Here is a 19,959-nt window from a genome sequence, read left to right on the forward strand (position 1 = left end):
TCATCTTCTCACATGAGTCACCTGGCTCCCACAAAATCATAGCCACGAAAGACATACATTTTTGGGTGCTATGCTCTTATGTGAGTCACCTAGTTCCTGTGGGGTCACGGCCCCAAAAGACATGGGTCCCAATTTTCCTCTGGGGCATGTTGGAGAGTATGAACTTAAGCTGTGCTCTCCTTCTCCCATTCCCTCCTGGATTCTACTGAGGCAGAAAGCCTTTGTCTTGAGAGTCAGTACCTGAAGCCAGTCTGTCACACCAGCCAGACCTTGAGATCTGGAATGAGGTGGGAACTCAAACATAAATTAATTTGGTCAGAGTGCATCATTCTTTCAACCTCTTCTTCCTAAATGACTGTAAGCTAAAAATTCAGGCCGTCATCAAAAGTCAGCCTCCTCTGCCAAATTATCTTTTGCTCTGCATGTAAGGAGATGTTCTTATCTGCTATTTGTTTGATACAAACCCGTATGCTTTGAAAGCAATATCACTTAACATTATTACTCAGAGCCTCTTAGAAAAATGGTAAAAACAACCTTAATCTTTGAGGAGATATTCTATTCCCACTGCAGCTTTGCAGGCTATAAAGATGAAAAGAGTGTTCATAAGAACATGTGATCTAGACACAGACAAACCAGTGGGGGGTTATTCCTAAAGTCCAAATAGGCTAGGAAACCTCAGGAGCACTGGACAAATGCAGCATTCCAGCCCTCAGGACACTCCCCAGACCAGCCTTTGCCACATCATCCATAGTCAGCACAGTGTGCTGATGGGAGTTGTAGCCCAAACAGATGGAGGACACCAGTTGACAAAGGATGCCCTAGGTGTTATGTATGCCAGGGGCACTGAGTTTCAAGGTAATACTTTTTGGACCTCTTAAGTGCCTCGGGTTTGCATGCTGCAGAGCTCTGGAGTTAGTTTCTTTTTCCATTCTTGTTTTGTAGTAGCAAAGGAGTGTTGTGTATGAGAGACCTGCTTTCCTCCTGATGTGTTACCCCAAGGCAACACTAGGCCATACCATAGCTGTCAACCTTCCCTTTTTTTGCAGAAAATTCCCTTATTCCAGCGCCGTTTCCCGCTGCTTCCCACTGCTATCCTGGATTGTTAGATATCCTGTAGACTGTCCCCGGGACAGGTGAGGCTGCTGAGCCCTTATTTTCGAGGCTGCTGATCCCTTATTTTCAAATCTGAAAGTTGACAGCTATGGGACATACCTTCCCATACCATATTCCTCCATCAGCCCTGCTCTACACCCCCCTCAAGTACTTTCACCTGGCTGGGATGCATCTTTGAATTGTGATAGTGTCTCTTGTTTACCTGAATTGAGAGATGTGTGTGAGGTTATTTGTAGAAGCTAAGGCTGTGCATTGGATTCATAAAGTTGGCTTGAGTTCTGATTCAGCTTTAAAGAGCAGGTTTTCATGGGGGAAGAGTACTTGGACATGGATCTTTAAAGGGTGGCTGGAAAGCACAGAGGAAAGGTAAGTGTGGATAATCCCTTACTCAAAGTAGGCCCACTGAAATCAATGGACCTAAATTGGCCTTGTTCATGAATTTCAAATAATTTCTTAGTATAACCAACACTGAATAAAACCCTTAGTTTGTAAGCTTCGTCCAATGGCCTTTGTAGAAACAAGAGAGAAGATCAGAACTGTAGAAAGACATGAACAAGTAAGCCCCAAGAATCAAGGCTTTCTTTGTTAGCACATAAGAAACATGACACTGCTGAAAAACCTTGTGTAAGGCAGAAGGCCTTTTCAGGAATGGTGCCCATGCTATGCAATGCTCTCCCCAGACAGGCTCACTAGAGGCTTATGCCCTGATATCTTTGATGTTAAGTGAAGATCATTTTTCTGATTTTCTCAGGATTTTTCATCTTTTTGCATTTTGAATTCATTGTTCCTTGTGTTTTAAGACCTCAGAAATGTTTTGGTGCTGCTGTGAGCTTTATTACACTGTTCCATCCTCTGCTGCTAGTTTTAAGTTGCATTTAGGTTTTATGGCTTTAATTTTGTATGTAACTGTCAAACTTTTATTGTAAACCGCCCAGAGAACTTTTATAAATTAATAAATAAGGCAATAATAAATCACACCGCTTTCTTCAGCATATCTTATTAACACGGTAATTAAAATTCTCCAAGACGTACAATGATTTCAGCACAAAGGCATTCTTGATTACATTGTTCCTATATTGCTGTGCTCGCTAACATACATCACATTACACTGTTCCCAAACAGAATTTCAATAATACTTTTTAAATAATTTGTGTTAATCTTTTGTGCAGCTAATTATGTTTATTGATCTGTTGCCTGAGAGTGCATCCTATTTTCTAATGTGTTTCCCAAAGAGAACTCCCTACCTAATCCACCATAGCCATAAAATATTGTATACCTCTCTCATGGTATATTAAAACCAACTCATTATAATTACACCCGACTGAACCTCTGATTGTTGAATCCGTCATTGTTTCCTTATAATAGGCATCATTTTCCTGCCAGCTGCACCTGTTCTACAAAGGAGCCACTTCATGCTATGCTCATTCTGTGCCTTCTCTTCACACATACCACTAGTGATGCTTCCCTGTGGTACGTGTGTAACTGCTGTGTGTAACTGAAACTATATGGGCAGGCCCCATGATACGGGTCACCCAGTCATAAACTCATTCCACACTGGGCAATAACCAGCTAGGAAAGATGTCGCTATTGAAGTACCGTATTTTTTGCACCATAACACTCACTTTTTCCTCCTAGAAAGTAAGGAGAAATGTCTGTGCGTGTTATGGAGGGAATGCCTACAGGTGGCATGCCTACGGATTTTCCTCCTCTAAAAACTACGTGCGTGTTATAGTCGGGTGCGTGTTATAGAGCGAAAAATACGGTAGTCACACACGGGCCACAGGTTAGTGGGACCAATGCTACAGTTGCATACAAATGGGAACCCAGGCTGGGATAATAGTGGACATAGGGCAGTGGTGTGGGACTGGGTCCAGCCCCCTATTCTCACTCCCAGCAAGACATCTTTGACAGGTGGATATTATCACCCACCTGCCAATCACCTGATGTCACAATGAGAGCAAGTGATTCGCACCTGTCCAGTTCAAAAGGTGGTCACTCTTAACTGCCAATTAGCTGAGTGGCACAGGAGTGCACCTTCAAAGAGGCATCAAGGTTACAGAAAGCCCCTCTGAAGTCTCTGAAGAGGGGAGAATGCTCCCCAGACCAGAGCATTTTTCCTTCTGTAGAGAAATCAGTTTGTATTCAAAGCACTGGAGGATGTGCTTTGAATATAAACTGTGTCCCTGGAAAGCAAACAATGCTCCATTTTTTTTAATATAGAGTGATTGCACAGTACTCAGAAGGGAAGAATCCTGACTGAAAAATAACCCTTGCCCCTTTTTGCATCTTCATAAGGAGCCTGCATTCACCTGTTCTGCCTTTTCTCTCCCCTTTGCCTATAATCAAGTCAAATGCAGAAGCTGTGCTGTCATCACTTAAATATCCGCCTTTGAATCCTGGATCAAATAGACTCACAGCAACATGAATTTGATAGCCACAAAATTATGTTGCTCTGTATTTTCTCCCAATCCTTTGAGTCCTAGTCAAGAGGACAGAAATAGATCCACCAACTGTGTCAATAAGAGGAAGGCTTTATCCCTTTTGCCAGTGGCAATGCCCTCCAAAAGGCAGAAATGAACCTTGTTCTTGCTTTTGAGAATACAGGAATTGGTAATGGTCTGATACTGTACACAGTCTTACATAAAAGTTTTTTTCTGCTACACAGTTTTAGAAATCATTTTGTGGGAGTAAATATGTGAACACTTTGTCTAAACCTTTTTTCCACCACTATTAAAGAAAATATTTCATAGCCCATCCCCCATTTTGCAAATTTTGGGGTGGGAGATGACAAAAAGGCTTCATAAAAAATGGGGGAATCTCAATCCCCCCCCACCCGATTTGTGGGGCTTGGATTTCCAGGCCTACATTTAGATATGATCAATCCAAGTAAATATATTTTTCCTGATTTCTTTAAGCAGAAGCATGTTGAACTCAAATTAAAGGGCAATTTTGTAGGCAATTTTACGTTGGCTAGGGCATACTTATTATGTATATTGAAATAAGGGGCATTTACAGCACAATCCTAATGATGTCTAGCCAGAAGTAAGTACTATTGATTTAGGTGGGACTTACTCCCAGGTAAGTGCGGTTAGGATTGTAGGCACAGGCTGCAAAACATGCTTAGGATCAGAATATAAAGCTAACAACTTTAAATGAGTGTATTCCTCTATATGTCTACTCAGAAGTAAACCCTTTTGAGTTCAGTGGAATTAAATATGAGGTAAGTGTGTCTAGAATTGCAGCCTTACTTATTCAGAAGTAAGTTTTACTGAAATTGATGGGACATTTAAAAAAAGTAACGTTATCATCATGGTACAGGCAAATATGAATGAAGGAGACAGATGCCTCTCTCTGTTCCACACAGAAATATCAATCTGTACTTGATGAGCATCTATTTTCAGGCAAAAGCTTGTTTCAGAAGGAGGTAAAGAGTGCCGGGTTGCCATACAATAACTCTGTATCACCCACAAGTTCCATGGTCACTCTATACTGACACTGTGATAATATCTCTCAGGGGAGCTGTCACTTGCTGATTTATTTTTAAAATCTTATAAAAGGTTTATACACTGCCTTTCAGCTTTACAAATAATCCCCAAGCAGTTTACAATAATAAAATGTCGATGCAATTAAAGCAACAGCAATCGGAGCAAAAAAACCAAAAAAAAACCACACACAGAAAACAGATAAAACCTTGAACTGAAATATGTTAAAAGCCTGGTGGAACAAAAATAAAATCTATTAACCGCCTGCTGAATGGCAACAGAAAAGGGACCGATCTAACCTTCTTTGAGAGGGAGCCCCACAATTTGGATGTGCGACTGAAAAGATGCTGTTATCTCTTCCCATTTGCAGGAAGAGGCAATCCTTCAAAGATCATGGTCCCAAGACATTTGAGGTTTTCATAAAACAAGCAACAAGATATGGTCAGAAAACCGAGTGCAATAAATTACTTTGGCTACAGCATTTTCCACATTCTGAAGTTTCTAGATCAGGCATCCCCAAACGCAGCCCTCCCATCATCCCTGACCACTGGTCCTGTTAGCTAGGTATGATGGGAGTTGTAGTCCCAAAATAGCTGAAGGGCCAAGTTTGGGGGTGCCTATTCTAGATGCTTTTCAAGGGCAGCATATAGAATGTGTCACAGTAACCTAACCTGGATGCAATCTCTGCTTTCAGCTGGAAGGGACAGTTAGTTGGTGCATTAGTTGAAATGAGTCAAAGGCACTCCTAGCCACACAACCACCTGGCCGTTCAGAAGCGGTTCTGGGTCCAGGAGCATTGCCAAACTGCAAACTGGGTCTCACAAAGAAAGTGCAACCCTGTCCAGAACAATTTGCATTCAGGATTCCCCCCCCCCTGCCCCAAAGAAAAACCACCCAGAGAACATCCAATGATAGGGACTGGTAGGATTGCAACCTAAGCCTATACGAAGTCATAACCCATATTATAATTTCTTTGTATGCTTTCATTTTAACTTTCTGAGAACTTGTAACAGAATTGCTTGTTATCACAGTCTTCCTCCTTAGTTCAGCAATATGAGAGCAAATTTTATCTTTCACATATAGGAAGTCTAGGAAATACCTTGAAAAGAACACATCATTTAATCGCCACCTGATCTTCACCACAAGTCTATTTAGGGATTGCTTTTTTTTGTTCTGCTCACAAAAGACAGTCTCAATCAATATAATTAAAAAGGAATGGGATATTCAGATCACATTCCAAAGTGCAGACTGCAAACAACTGAACCTGATACAGGCTTCCTCTAATGAAATAAAGCTCATTTCTCCAGACCAAAGGTTTAAAGGTTTAGGGATAGGCCAACCCCCTCTTTTCATTCTCCATATCTCTTGCAACAGTCATAATGTGGAGAAATAGGAACCTGGGGATATGCCACACAAAGTGACCTGAGTTCACCAACCGTGAATATCTGTAAGCCTTTCATTACCAATACAAGATCAATTCAGTATCTTTTAAAGTCCTGTGTAGGTTCCCTTACAGCAGAAATGGGGAAACTCCTGACCATGGGGCTGTATTCCCTCAGGAAAAGTTGTTTAGGAACCACATATCTGCAATGGTTAGAGCTGAAGTCCAGAGTGAGTGAGGCCACAGCATACAAGCAGGTACACACATACCTGCACCCAAATCACATGCATACATGCACACTTCCTCCATCCCACCACTTGGTTCTTGTGCTGTGTGCTGCTTCCCTCCCCTGTTCAGTTCAGGAACAAGAGGAAAGGAGGCTTAGGAGAGGGGACAATTATGGAGCAGAGAGGCAGAAACTAAGCAGTTATCAGATCTCTGCAGGCCTCATCCAGCCCCCAGCTCCCCACTTCATAACCACCCAGTCTCTTTACAATTATTGAGAATGGTTGATTGTAGTGTTACAATTATACTGCAGCGATAACATGTTTCGTAGTCTGTGTTGAATTTTCAAGAAGTTTGCTTTTCACAGTCCTCAAAGATTTCATCAAAAGACCAGCTGGACTCCCTGTGCAAGAAATTGCTTCACATGGTGAACAACAGCTCCGGCTTGAGAGGTTATTTGTGACCAGACCCGGGAAGGAAGAGGCGAGACACAAGTGATGGCTTGAACTAGGACCGCATTTTATTTAAACTATATCTGCAGGGGAAATTAGACGAGCAGAAACCTAGCTTAACTTCAAACCCTGCCTATTCCAAAGGGCATGATGAGGCATTGCCCCAATGCATTATGGCAAGTAGGGAGGTCTTCCTGACTCACCACCTTCTGGGCCCCACAACTCTGGGAGGGTTTGGCAGGTGAGCTTCAAGGATGTTCCATATCCTAGGTATGTGCCTCACGACCTAAAGCAGCTGGTCTCCGGAAACACTCTGCACCTTCAAAGGTCCCTAAGGATGCTAACCTGTTTCCTAAGCTAACCTTAACCTTTCCTGCATCTCCCTGCCAACAATGTGACCAACTTAAGCATGAAAACAAATCAACCTATTTAACAGCACTGGACATTAAACACCAACACCACCTAAATTCAGGCAAAAAAAACTACACCTGCCCAATGTGCAGATAGGCAAAAAAAATCCTACTCGGTCATGAAGTGACTGGTGAACATATACTAGAACAGTGTTTCCCAACCGGTGTTCCGCGGCACACGAGTGTGCCGTGAGACATCGGCTGGTGTGCCGCGAGATGCCTGGAGGGAGGCGGGCGAGTCGGGCGGCGAGAGGCGGGGCGGCGGCGGCGAGGAGAGGCCGCGCCTCCTGCTGCTGCCTGGCGCTCCTCCTCGCAGCCGGCAGCGCTGCCTGGGCGCCTCCGCGCGACTCTGCCTCGCTGGGTTTGGTCTCCCAGCAGAGACGGGTCACACACGCACCTCCCTCCCTCCCTCCCTCAGCCTGCGCGGAGGGAGAGCCAGAGAGAGGCATCGCTCCTGCGCGGCGGGAGAGGGAGCAGCCGGAGCGATGCCCCAAATGAGCTGAATTCCGAGCGAGGGACTGAGGGGGGAGGGAAAAAACTTTCACTTTCGTGCGTCCCTCCCGGCGTGACGCTGCGCGCTGACGTCACGGGGCGGGGCTTTAATGGTGGTGTGCCGCGAGATTTTTTTTCAGTAGACAGGTGTGCCGTTGCCCAAAAAAGTTTGGGAAACACTGTACTAGAACATAGGCTACTGAGTGCAAGGAATAGCTTATAAAGCCTGCACTCATGTCCTGTGCATGCACAACACCAAGCATCCTCACACTCCCCAATTCTAGTCCAGACATAATGATGTTCCCAGATGCAGCATTACATGGCTGGCAGCAGCATACTTTTCTTGATACTGCAAATTCCATAGTGCTCCAGGATTTTTTGGTGTTGCTTTTCAGTGTACTGTTCAGTGGAAGTGAATGCCTTAATTTTCAGTTTCATAAACAAAGCACTACATTTTCCCTCTTAGGAGATCCACCAGGAGAGCCTGGCAGATGCCATCCCCTGGTTTCAAACAATGACACACAGGATTCCAAGCCGATGAATGGCTCTGCATTATGATTAACATCGCCATACACTAGCATGCAGTGTCCACAAACATTTCTGATCACTTTCTAGAACCTCTAAAAGCCATCAAAAGGGAGATGCATTTTACAGGTACAGGGATGCCCTGTGACATTTTGGCACCTGAGGAGTAGTCCCCAAAATAGCATCCCTATGCCAGGTAAGAAGGGGCGAGGGGAGATCTACATTAGTGACAGGGGGAGAAAAGAAAGATTGGGATCTGCTGCCCTGGTGGATCTTGCCACCTGAGGTAGTTGCTTCACCTTGTCTCATGGGTGGGCTGGCCCTGTACAGGCGATACAATTGTTCTCAAAGGAACCCATACATATACTTCTTCCAAGTCCCACTTAAAAAAAACAAACTGCTGAATCGTTTGTATTTGCTCTTGTGAAGTTAATTTTGATCATAGGCTTTTAAATGCCTGAGAATCCCTGTAACACCCTCTTCCCCTGATAACCATCTGCCAAACACCTTGCTTCTTGAAGTACTAATTCTGAAACTCTAACAAGGATTTTCTTAATTTGAAAAGGAAGGGAGAGGAAAGAGTGACAGGAACCATCTGCAGAAAAAGCTACATGGTATTGTTGAATTATGGTGCTGGGAGAATCAATACCTTGCTGGCTTTGGGCATATTTCTGCTTCCTTTGTACATTAAGAACAGAACGAAGAAGAGCCGCATTGGACTTCAGCACAACCTTAGCCCACCAGCCATGCTGTGCCCATGCTAGACATGCCACTATTGTCCCAGCACTCCTCAGCGCAAGTGGGCCATTTATTTACTAATTTGTTTAATGCATTTATATCCACCTGTTTCTCCAGTAAGCTCAAGGTGGCATCCAGGGTTCTCCCTTCCCCCATTTAATCCTCAGAACGAATCTGTGAGGAAGGTTGAGCTGAAAGGGGGTGGCTGGCCCAAGGTTACCCAACGAGCTTCATGTCCAAGTGGAGACTTGAACTCCGGTCTCCCAGGTCCTAGTCCAACATTCTAACCACTACACTACACTGGCTCTCCATCCACTTTAAGTTGTGGCCCCTCCCTAGCCACTTATTCTTCCCCAACACCCAAGCATGGTGCCACATAATATTTTTGACAGTATCTTAAAACTGCAGGCAACTTGTACTTACCTGGTGCAAATCGCAGCTCTGCTTCTGCCTGGTGTGGCCATTGCCAGGCCTCCTTCAAAGCACCTTGGCATGTGGACTTCATTAAGCTTCCCACTACCTTGCCCCCCACAATTAGAGCATTGTTCTTGCTCATAGGACTGCAGCCACACCCTTGTTGAAGGCAATGGATTTCTGATATATTTAAGAGGTGGGAGAAGAACTGAACTTCCCATTTTTCAGCAAGGTTTTTCATTATAAATCTTTTGCCTATGGGCGAGCATGCCTGTGTGGTCTCCAGAGGTTACAAATGATTTGCAAAGCGTATGACAATTTTTCATTCTGCCAGCTTTACTAAATTCATTTCTTCATAATTAATAAGTCCCATTCTACCCTAACAAATGGTTCTAAGCATACTTTAGGATTTATTTACCTTTCAGGTGCTCACTAAAGAGCTGTTAGTCACAAGGATCTATTCTCTGCAGCTTTGTGTTTTCATGAAGAGATTTAGTTGCTAAATGAATCAGAGAGGCTAATTATCAGCACGGTTCAGGTGCGGTTTAAATCAGCAGGTCATCACACCTTGCCGTTTTATGGAGAGTCATGATGCAGAAGATAGTTTCTTCCTTGAGCCTGCAGCGCATTGCGCAAGAATCATTCTTCCTCAGTGCGCAAAGAGTTGGCAATACCTGGAACCATATGGCAGGTGGTGATTCTGGGCCGCATCTAGCAACCTAAGTGCCACTATCAAGACACTCATTTGTAATCACATTTCAATAGAAAGAGCATGGGTAAGAAGCATGGGTGAGGTAGTACAAGCCCTTTCAGGCATTGGGGCATATGACTGCCTTGTCAAAGTAAGCAGTTGTCAGGCTCCGGACAAGAATGCAGCAAGCTGACGGTTTAATTGTAGTTTACACACTAGTCACATTGAGAACTCTTACGAAGCCGTACTCATCTGAGGAAGACACTGAAAGAAATGAAGGGCAGACTTTTCTCCAGCAGGAAATCCGGCACCGTTCAGCCTGCCTCTTGTTGGCCTGGTGCCAAGCCTGGACTCTGCCCCTTTGGTGTGTTTTGGGAGACTAATTTCCTGTCTTCTTCAGAAACAGTCTCCCTCCTCCCTATTCAGGGCCAGGTTTAGGTTTGATGAGGCCCTAAGCTACTGAAGGTTATGGGGCCCTTTATATGTAGGCACCCTATATATGGAAATGAGCAAACCAGTGATATTTTAGGGAGCAGGCTAGCAGGTGGGGCCCATTACTTACATCATAGGAGCCTACACGACACAAAACCCTGTTGCTGTATGTAGGTTTCATTTTATTTGTTTTTTATCTTATATTTTGGAAATGCACATCCAGGGTTTTTTCCTTTAATTTTTTTGGGGGGCCCCAAGAGAGTGGGGCCCTAAGCTATAGCTTGTTTAGCTTATACGTAAATCTGGCACTGTCCCCAGTGCTAAGGCTGGAGGCTGCAAACTCTCTGGAGCCTGGCTTGTGTTAGCGTGATCTGCTCTGTCCTGATTATTTACAGACTCTTCTCCTCAGGGAGGGGGACCCCTTGGGCTTCCACCTCTGTGGACATGGGAAGGAGGCAATTCTCCTCCTTCCTCCCCCTCCGCTTCACCCTTGCTGTCACTCTGGAAAGGCATGTCTCTTACAGCAGTGGCCTGGCAAAGCTAGTCTCTGATCTGATTACGCAAGACCTTGCATTACACTGACTATTGAGACACCTATAAATCAGTGTACCATTTCTACCACGTGGCCAGTCTACAAGCAGTGCTCCACTACTTGGTAAATCTTCAGAAAGGTAGGTGCCAGTCCATAAGAAGCAAAGCCCCCCCCCCCCCCGCTCTATGGCTGGAACTAGTTCTTATGAAAGGCAAAAGGTTACTACTGAAAATAGCAACCCTACATGTTTTCCTCTTGCTTTGGGTACATCCTTAAAAGTGGTAGCCCATGAAGTGGAGGATGGGGTGTTTCAAGGGCAATAAAAACAAATAATGAATTTTAAACTACTTACAGGGGTGTCAGGGACTGGACTGAGGAGGAATGGTGGAGACCGCCCCCCTTCCCCAGCTCCTGAACCTTCTCAAGAAGAGGAGGACAATATAGATTTACAACAGTGGTTTGCAGAAGGGCATAGTTCAGAGGCTGCAGAGGGGAGATATTGGGAGAGGGGCAGGAGGAAGAAGAAGCAACGGGGGGGGACAGCTGACAGACTCAATGTCTTTAGAAAGCATTCCTGACCCACCCACCCCTCCCAGGACTTGGCGGGCATTGAGAATAGGAGAACAGAAAGGTCAGAGGCAGCAAGCACAAGTCAGCCGACTCAGTAGAATAGTAGAGACAGGGTGGGACTTTACTTGGAGCAACGCCATTACTGCAACGGAGAGGCACTTTTCAAAGGCTCTCTCTGTGAATATTGAATAAAGAACTCGGTAAGAACTCCTCTTGTTATCTACTTCTTGGCTGCCCAGCATGGGAGGGATCAGATTCCCTGAAGCCTGACAAGGGGTGAGCAACATAGGAGCCAACTCCTAGGGGCCAAGATCCCTTCAACCCCCAATAAAATATTTGAGGGGGCCTCTCCACCACTTGATGGGCATTGCAATTCAAATGGGGTGTGCATGCCACATCTTGTAATTGATTGTATGGGGGGGCTCTATATGTTATTCAAGTTGGCACCCCTTGTGAGCAGTTATCTCTTTTTTTTAAGTAATATTTATTAAGAGTTTAAAAATTACAAAAAGAAGAAAAAAAGTTAAACAAAGCAAAACAATACAATACATAAAAAACAAAAAACACTGCTTATCTTAACAAAACCAGAAACAATTAAAAACACATCCAATATTTCCATATCTTGTCTTTCATTTACTTGTTTCAATGACCTCCTCACACCTCCCTTTTTTGTATTCTAGTTCAGTTAGCTATTTCAGCAAATCCTTTCCATCTTTCTCAGTTTTTGTCCTATAATTTATCTTAACACAATCTAACCTTATTTTTTCCCCTTTGGCCCATTAACAGTCTATTTTTACTTAATTATTTATAACATTTCTGCTAAAGCCATATAACTTCATTCCAGCATCCTTCTAACATTCGTTAATTTTACAGTGTTTCTGTAAATAGTCTTTAAATTTTTTCCAATCTTCTTATACCGACTCTTCTCCCTGGTCTTGGATTCTGCGTGAGCAGTTATCTCTCCCATAAGCTCTGACCATTACAAGCTGGGGCTGATGGGAGTTGGGAGAGACACAGGTTGCCTACCTCTGCAGTGCTTGATATTATGAGGAAGAGAAGGAAAAGGACAGCTGGTTTTGACAATGCTGTGGCAAAGCTGAGATCCAGTCTTGCTTAACTAGTTACCAAAGTGGCAACTTCAGTTTACCCGATGGGTTGTAAAGGAGACTTGATGTTCTACGTTGTAGGATTAAGGAGAAAGCGCTGACCGGGCCACTGATTCATTTATAATTAATGGACCAAAAAATTGCTTGCATCAAAGCCGAGTGTTACCAAGATGGTAGCATTTAAAGACCTATAAAAACCAACAAGCCAATTATTTATGCACGGATCTGGCAGCCCAGCGAACATATCTGAGGATGAAAGAAAAATGCCCTTGTCTGGGGCACTGAATGGTCAGAGCCATCTAAATCCTAAATTAAATTGACTGGCCGCATTTATGTTAAAATGATTTCTGCTTTAATCCTTGGCTTCCACAAAAATCTCCTTTTGTGGAAGTAAAACTGATTCCGTCTCTATTTCCTTGCTAGTCTTTCAGTTCCACACATTTTACTTTTTATTTTTAAATAGAATGAAAAAAAGTCAATAGAAGGACATAAAGATTAGGTTATTTATAAAAATAAAAAAGGTTATTTATAAAAATAAAAAAGGTCACTGGGGAAGCTTGAAGCCACTGAAAAAGAATAAAAAGCTCTTTAGTGAGACTGGTACAAAAAAAGACTATGGAATGAAATGGTGTTTGTTGTCACCACAGTTTTTAACACTGCATGGTGTTGGCAAGTATTGTTAAATATATCTAAGGCAGTTGTAAATGCCAAATGTGAATCACAGCACCAAAAAGTATTTCTGTGAGGGACACAAACTTAATCCTAGTTAGCATTTAAAGGCTAACCAAAAGGTGAATGTAAGAATGTAAGAAGGACTTTCCTGGATTAGACCAGTGACCTATCTAACCCAGCAGTCTGTTCTCACAGTGGCCAACCACATGACAAGGGAAGCCCAGTAGCAGGGTCTGAGTACAGCAGCACTTTCTCCTGCTGTTTCCAGCAACTGGTATTTGAAAGCCTCCTGAATCTGACTGTGGAACTAGAATATGAGCATCAGGGTTAGTAGACACTGTATAACCGTACACTCCATAAGTTGGAAGTTGATCTGAATAATCCACTGAGGACCCCTCTCCATACTCTGTGCCTCTGGTTATAAAAAGAGACGGCTTGAGTAGTAAAAACAGCCAAACAAGTCTGGCTTCATTATTAAAGTAGCGGCCTTAGTAAAGGTGATTTGTTTCCACAGGAGCTAATGGTTGGAGATTCCTTCTGGAAACAGGCATGTTTTGCTTTTCCCAGGTCCCCACTCCCTAAAGGAAATGATGTCATCACATTGCTTGCAATTAAGCCAAAGCTTTTGTAACTACGGGCAATTCCAGACTGTCACTATATTGGGGTGGGATTCAATCACATCTCAGCAGATGCCGACTTGATCAGATCCTAATAATCAAGGGGGTGGCATGACTCCCCTAATGAGGAAAGGCTGCAGCATTTGGAACATTTTAGTTCAGAGAAAGGATAAGGAGCGACAACACAGACTTATAACATTAAGCATAGCATGGAGAAAGAAGGTGGAGATTTTTTTTCCCTCCCTCTCCTATAACACTAGAATTCATGGACATCCAATGAACTTGAATGCTGGAAGATTCAAGATAGATAAAATAAATAAAGTGCTTATTCACTCAACACAAAGATAAAGTATGGCACTTGCTTCCACAGGAGACAGTGGAAGGATTTATAAGAGGATCAGACCATTTCATTGAGACAAGGCTGCCAATAGGTACTAGCCATTACGGCTATGCTCTGTAATAATAAATACCACTGGCTAGAAACCACAGTGCTCAGCTCCTGTTTGTGGGTTTCCCACACACATCTGTTTGGCCACTGTGAAAACAGGATGCTGGACTATTGGTCTGATCCAGCAGACTCTCCTTGTCTCACCCTATACCTGACCATTTTGGTGAGTCTTTCCTTATCCTGGCTCAACAGGACCAAGCTCTCCAAGTCCTCTTGCCTAGCCAGCTTCAGATTCACAGGACTCATCAAGTCATTAATTACAAAGGACAAGTTGCACAGGTATCCATATGGTGTCAACAACTGCAGGCCACTGACCTTTGAGTCACAAGCACAAGCTGCTTCATCATTAGCAGTATTAAATATATAATCTTCCGTAAGAGGTTAGTCTTGCCAAACTACTGCAAATACATAGATTTCAGAAAAATGCCCATTAGGTTCCCTCTGGTTTGTGTTCTCCATGGGCAAGTTGGGAACTGAAAACAGGAAAAGATCTGTAAAAGGAGCAATCTTACTGGAGGAGTCACAATTTCAAATCACCCAAAGTAAAAATGGGACAAGGAGTAAGCAACACATTTGCCAAAAGATTATCCAACAGAGATGTGTGGGTAGGGAAGATCTAGATCATGGACAATGTTCATAGAGAGGGGAGGTTCTGACTCTTCTCTTTGCTACATTGTCTTCCTAGATATCATCCGCAGTAGCTATTTGCTGCTGAAGGTACCATTATACATGGGAAGGGACAGGATAGTATAAGAGAAGAATAAGACACTCTTCTCTCCAATGCACCACAATCCTGGTCTAGAGGGGGGGTGTGAGGAGAAGAAGGAGGAGGAGGAGGAGGAGGAGGAGGAGGAGGAGGAGGAGAGATGGCAAGCATATTTATATATTTATTCCAGGTCCGAACAACTATTTTTGTGGTGTACGTATGTGGTCAAGATACCTACCTGAAGTAACAGTTAGACTAGAAGGACACTTCATGGACTGGCACATGGCCAATGCTGAAATTGCTCTCCATAATGTTCAGCAATACAAACATGTGCATTGTTGCCACCATGCTACACATTTTACAATTCTCCACTCAACTTAATTGGCTGAATTTTGCAGGAGCAGTGAACTGGCAGCATAATGGTGTCACATAATACAAGGTGAACCCCTGAATGTTCCTAGGGAAAAGGAAAGGAGAAGGCATGAAGCTACAATTCAGCCATAATGCCTAGATACCTCCATTATTTTGACAAAGGTTTAGTAATGCAACCGCCAGTGGCCTGGATTTGCAAACATGAGCTCTTCAACCATATCGTATTATCATTCTCCTGTGTAAATTCTACCTAATAGATGCTAGATATTGAATTGGTTAATTCAGCAGAGATGCCCTTAATCTACAAAACGATAGTTCAGTTAACTCCAGTTTTCCCCACATGCATATATTTCAGAATTAATTAACTGGAGCTGCTATAATTATGCAGACAAATATCTGACTGTCAGTTTTAAAGCCCAGATCTCAGCGCAAGGGAGATAAAGTGCTAGGATTCCAGCCAATTTAGTCCCATTGATTTCAGTCAAATTCAGCTGCTCCAAATATCATGTTTAGTACTTCATGAAATCAAACCAATCTTTCACAGTTGTTCAAAGTAACTAAGCAACATCCATTATCTCAACAGTTTTCTCTACCTCCTGTGTGATAAATTTCATTAGACAAAAGTTGTGCAAAAGACAAATGATTGTGCTTTATGTTTCTTGTACTCTGAACATCCATGTTGACTGCATGTTGGACAGGCAAGAAATCAACATTCGCTTTACAAAGGGAGCAAATATGTCAAACACAAGTGCCTCACACAGTATTTGATTACACAGATAGTAATCCCACCATGTTGGAAAAAGTGAATAAAGGCAACCCCAAATCATCAAGGCAGCTTTAAAACAGGACACAACCACATTTCAGTAATACTTGCCCTATCTTTCAGCATGTGTCCCTTTAAACTTGATGAGGGAGGGGCACAGCAGAGATCTCCCCAGCAGCGCAGCAGAGTAGGGAGCTACCTCAATTGAATCCCAACCATGTCCAAGAGTGCTGGTTAGAGGGTTAGAATTCCACAATGTAGAAGGACCCTGGGCCAGATTCAGCTAATACATTCTGGTAGCATAATGGGGCTTTTCACACACACCCCTTCTCCTCCTTGGTGTGCTCCCACACTTCCTCTAATTGACTCTGAGGGGTTGGGGAAGGAGGAGGAAGGAGAGAGGAGATAGTTTAGTCTTGCAGGCTAAAATGATTGTCCTGTTGGAACGGTCTCTTCAGCTCTACATTGAATTCTTCCGTTTGTTATTGTTTCTCAATAAAATGCTTGTTAATTCGTTTCAGTAGCATGCTTCTGGCTATAATAAGCTGACCCCAAATCATCAACTGAATGACTGAAAAAAACATTTAAGCTCTGTTGACTACGGTTAAGCACTCCTGCTGGTTGAGTTGAACTCTTCATGAGCAAGGAAAGGATTCCACTGGAGTCCCATTTAGAATTCATGACAGGCTCACTTTTAAATCGCCAGATGTCCTATGGCAGTGCAGTCTTCTCCCAGGGACCCACTTCCCTTTCAAAAACAAAAGAAAGGGCACAATGCCCCCACAGCTTAACAGGAAAAGCAAAATGTTTTCATCACACCAGAGGTGTGATATACTCACAAACTATGAGATGTTTCACAAGGCTTTTTTCACAAGTTTATTTCTGTGCCTAGATTTAAACATATTACAGGGAATACAGTGCAAAGTGGTATTAATGTTTTATTGGGCAGAGGTTTCAGTAGGCAGAATTACTCATGAGTGCCAAACCCACACGCCTGTGATTCAGTTTCTCCTTGGGGAATTGGCATTAATAAAACATTGGTATTGTAGTTCACTCTTTTGTTGGGGTAGAGGGGAGAAAGATTTTAGGACTTTTAAGAGAATTGTAAATGTATGTGTTGCTGCTGCTGCTACACCAGCCCCAACAGAAAGCACAATCTAAACGCTTTAATACATAATCAACAGATAATTCTGGTTCTTGAGAGCTCTAGATATGGATTGGAATTTATTGAAAATAACCAATTTCCCTAGATCTAAATGTTATCTTTCCTCCTCATCCCCAAAGCTAGGAAAGATCATATTGTGGTGTGCCGTACTCGCATGATCTGTTCTGCCTGGATCCTGGTAGAAGAGAATATGTCATTTTGTATTATTAGTGTTAAGATATTAGACTCTCACCCCAACTCTATTTGGTGTATTCTTTTATGTTGCTCTCATGTGCCTTCATCTCGACTGAAGATGATGCGTACATCCATTCAAGGAGCAACAGGGGGGGTGTTCAACTTGGCACATCTCCACACAAGACAAAAGTGTGGCATGTCCTTCTCTGACAGATGTTGTTTGCAGATGACACAGCCTTGACCAAACATTCCAAGTAAGCTCTACAGAGACTAATCAACCATTTTGCCAAAGCTTGCAGGGAGTTTGGCCTTACCACCAGCCTCACAAAGACCAACATCCTGGATTAGGACATCGCCAGCACTCCACAAATCAACACTGGTGATCAGATACTTGATGTGGTAGACTAGTTTGTCTACCTGGGTTGCACCATAACCAGCAATCTCTCCATAGATGCTGAGCTGGACAAGTGTATTGGCATGGCAGCTACAGCAATGGCTTGCCTCTCAAAAAGGGTATGGGAGAATGTGATGGTAATGTCCAATACAAGGTCTACCAGGCTTACGTGCTGAGCACGCTGCTCTATGGAAGTGAGTTGGGGGCAACTTACAATTGTCAGTAGTAGCACCTCAGTGTCTTCCACATGCACTGCGTCAGGAGGATTTAGGGTATCACATGGCAGGACAGAGTTTCAAACAAAGATGTGCTCTCCCAACCCCACATTCCCAGCATGTTTGCACTTCTGTCTCAGTAACATCTACATTGGTTTGGTCATGTTCAAGGAAGATGCCAGGACCCCCAAGGATGTGCTCCGGGGAACTGGCTTCAGGAACCAGGCCCATTGGCAGACTAGCTGTGTTGCAAAGATGTCTGCAAACATGACATGAAGGTTGGCAACACTCCGCCATGTGGGAATCCCTTGCAGATGACTTTAGTGCATCAAGACAGACAATCAGGTTGTGTATCCATAGCAGTGACCAGAGGAGAAATGATTGCTGGGAGGAGCGCAGAGAGAAGAAACGCCATGGTACATCTGCAGCAGCACAACCAGATGCCTTCATCTGCCCCAGCTGCAACAAAACATGTCTCTCCTATATTGGTCTCTACAGCCACAGCAGATACTGTAACATTTCAACAGTTTGACTTCACCCCAAAAGCCCCCCCCCCCAATTGTCTCCCAAGACAGATGCATGCCAACAAACGTTAAGCTCTCGTTTGGTCTTACTAGTACAGGTATTAAGATTTTAACCTCTTTGGTGGGGGGGGGATTATCTGAATACATTTTATATCAAAGGTAGGCCCACTTCAGAGGTCACTTGTACATTGGCTAGCTCCAAATGTGCAAGGATCTAAGGGTCAAATGACACTTTCTGCTGAGTGTGTAACTATAGTTGCATCCACTCCATATATTTAAAGTATATTCTCCCTACAAAAAACATTGGGGACTATAGTTTGTCAAGGATGCTGGGAGGTGTAGTTATGTGAGAGCAGATTACAATGTAATATGTTGGTGTGATACCATATCCAGTGTGCAATATATATCTAAGTATGCTTTTCCTTTGCATGTCAAATCATTATATTCTCCTGAGACTCTCTAGACTAGCCTTTCCCAACCCGATGCCCTCCAGATGTTTGGAGAAACAGCTCCCATCAGCTCCAGCCACAGATATTTTCTGTGTGCCAGGAGGATTTTGCTTTATGCAAGGCACAGCCAGGCACACAATTTCCTCACCTGCAGCCCGAACTAGAGCAGTGCAGTCACAGTTTCAGTTGCAATTAGCTAATGGTATGTGGGGGCTGTCTTAGAATGAGTGCGGCAAAAGGGGGGGCTGTGGATCTGCACCCTAAAAAGAACAGCTGTCATAGGTAAAGCGATGACAATTTCATCATAACAGTGAATTCCAAAAAGAGCTGATTTATCATAAACGCTTGCTCACACCCCCGTCACAGACAGCTCACAGTCAGTATTACTTTCCCTTACAATATCACAGCAAGTCGCAGTGAAATGAGTGTGAAATCCTGTTAGCCATCTGAAGACCATCTGTATTTTCCTAATGAACACTGCACTCCTTCTCAAAGCATGGACTGTTCAATAAATTATTACGTCTAAAATGAATTGCTTACAATTTAGACTTCACACGCACTTGAAACATTCCTTTATCTTTGGGGATTGTCTGGTGAAAATATCCATGTGGTATTAAACATTTAGCAGCTGCTACAAATGAGACCTCTTTAGAATACTTGATTTCATGCTCACTAGCGGGGGGGGGGGGGATCACTTGAGCAAAACTATGGACATCCTAAGTTTATTTCCCTACAAATAAAGCAGAATATTTGTTCATTATTCTTTCACTGCTTACTTTTAGAATTTGACTTCTTTGAAACACACACGTTTCAATGGGAACTTATTTCAATGGGAAAAAGTCGGGTATCTGCATAATTCTCCCTTTGATAATACAGAGTCTTGCGGTTACCTTAAAG

The sequence above is a fragment of the Podarcis bocagei genome (genome assembly GCF_964188305.1).
Source record: "Podarcis bocagei genome assembly, chromosome: 3".
Taxonomy (NCBI): Eukaryota; Metazoa; Chordata; class Lepidosauria; order Squamata; family Lacertidae; genus Podarcis; species Podarcis bocagei.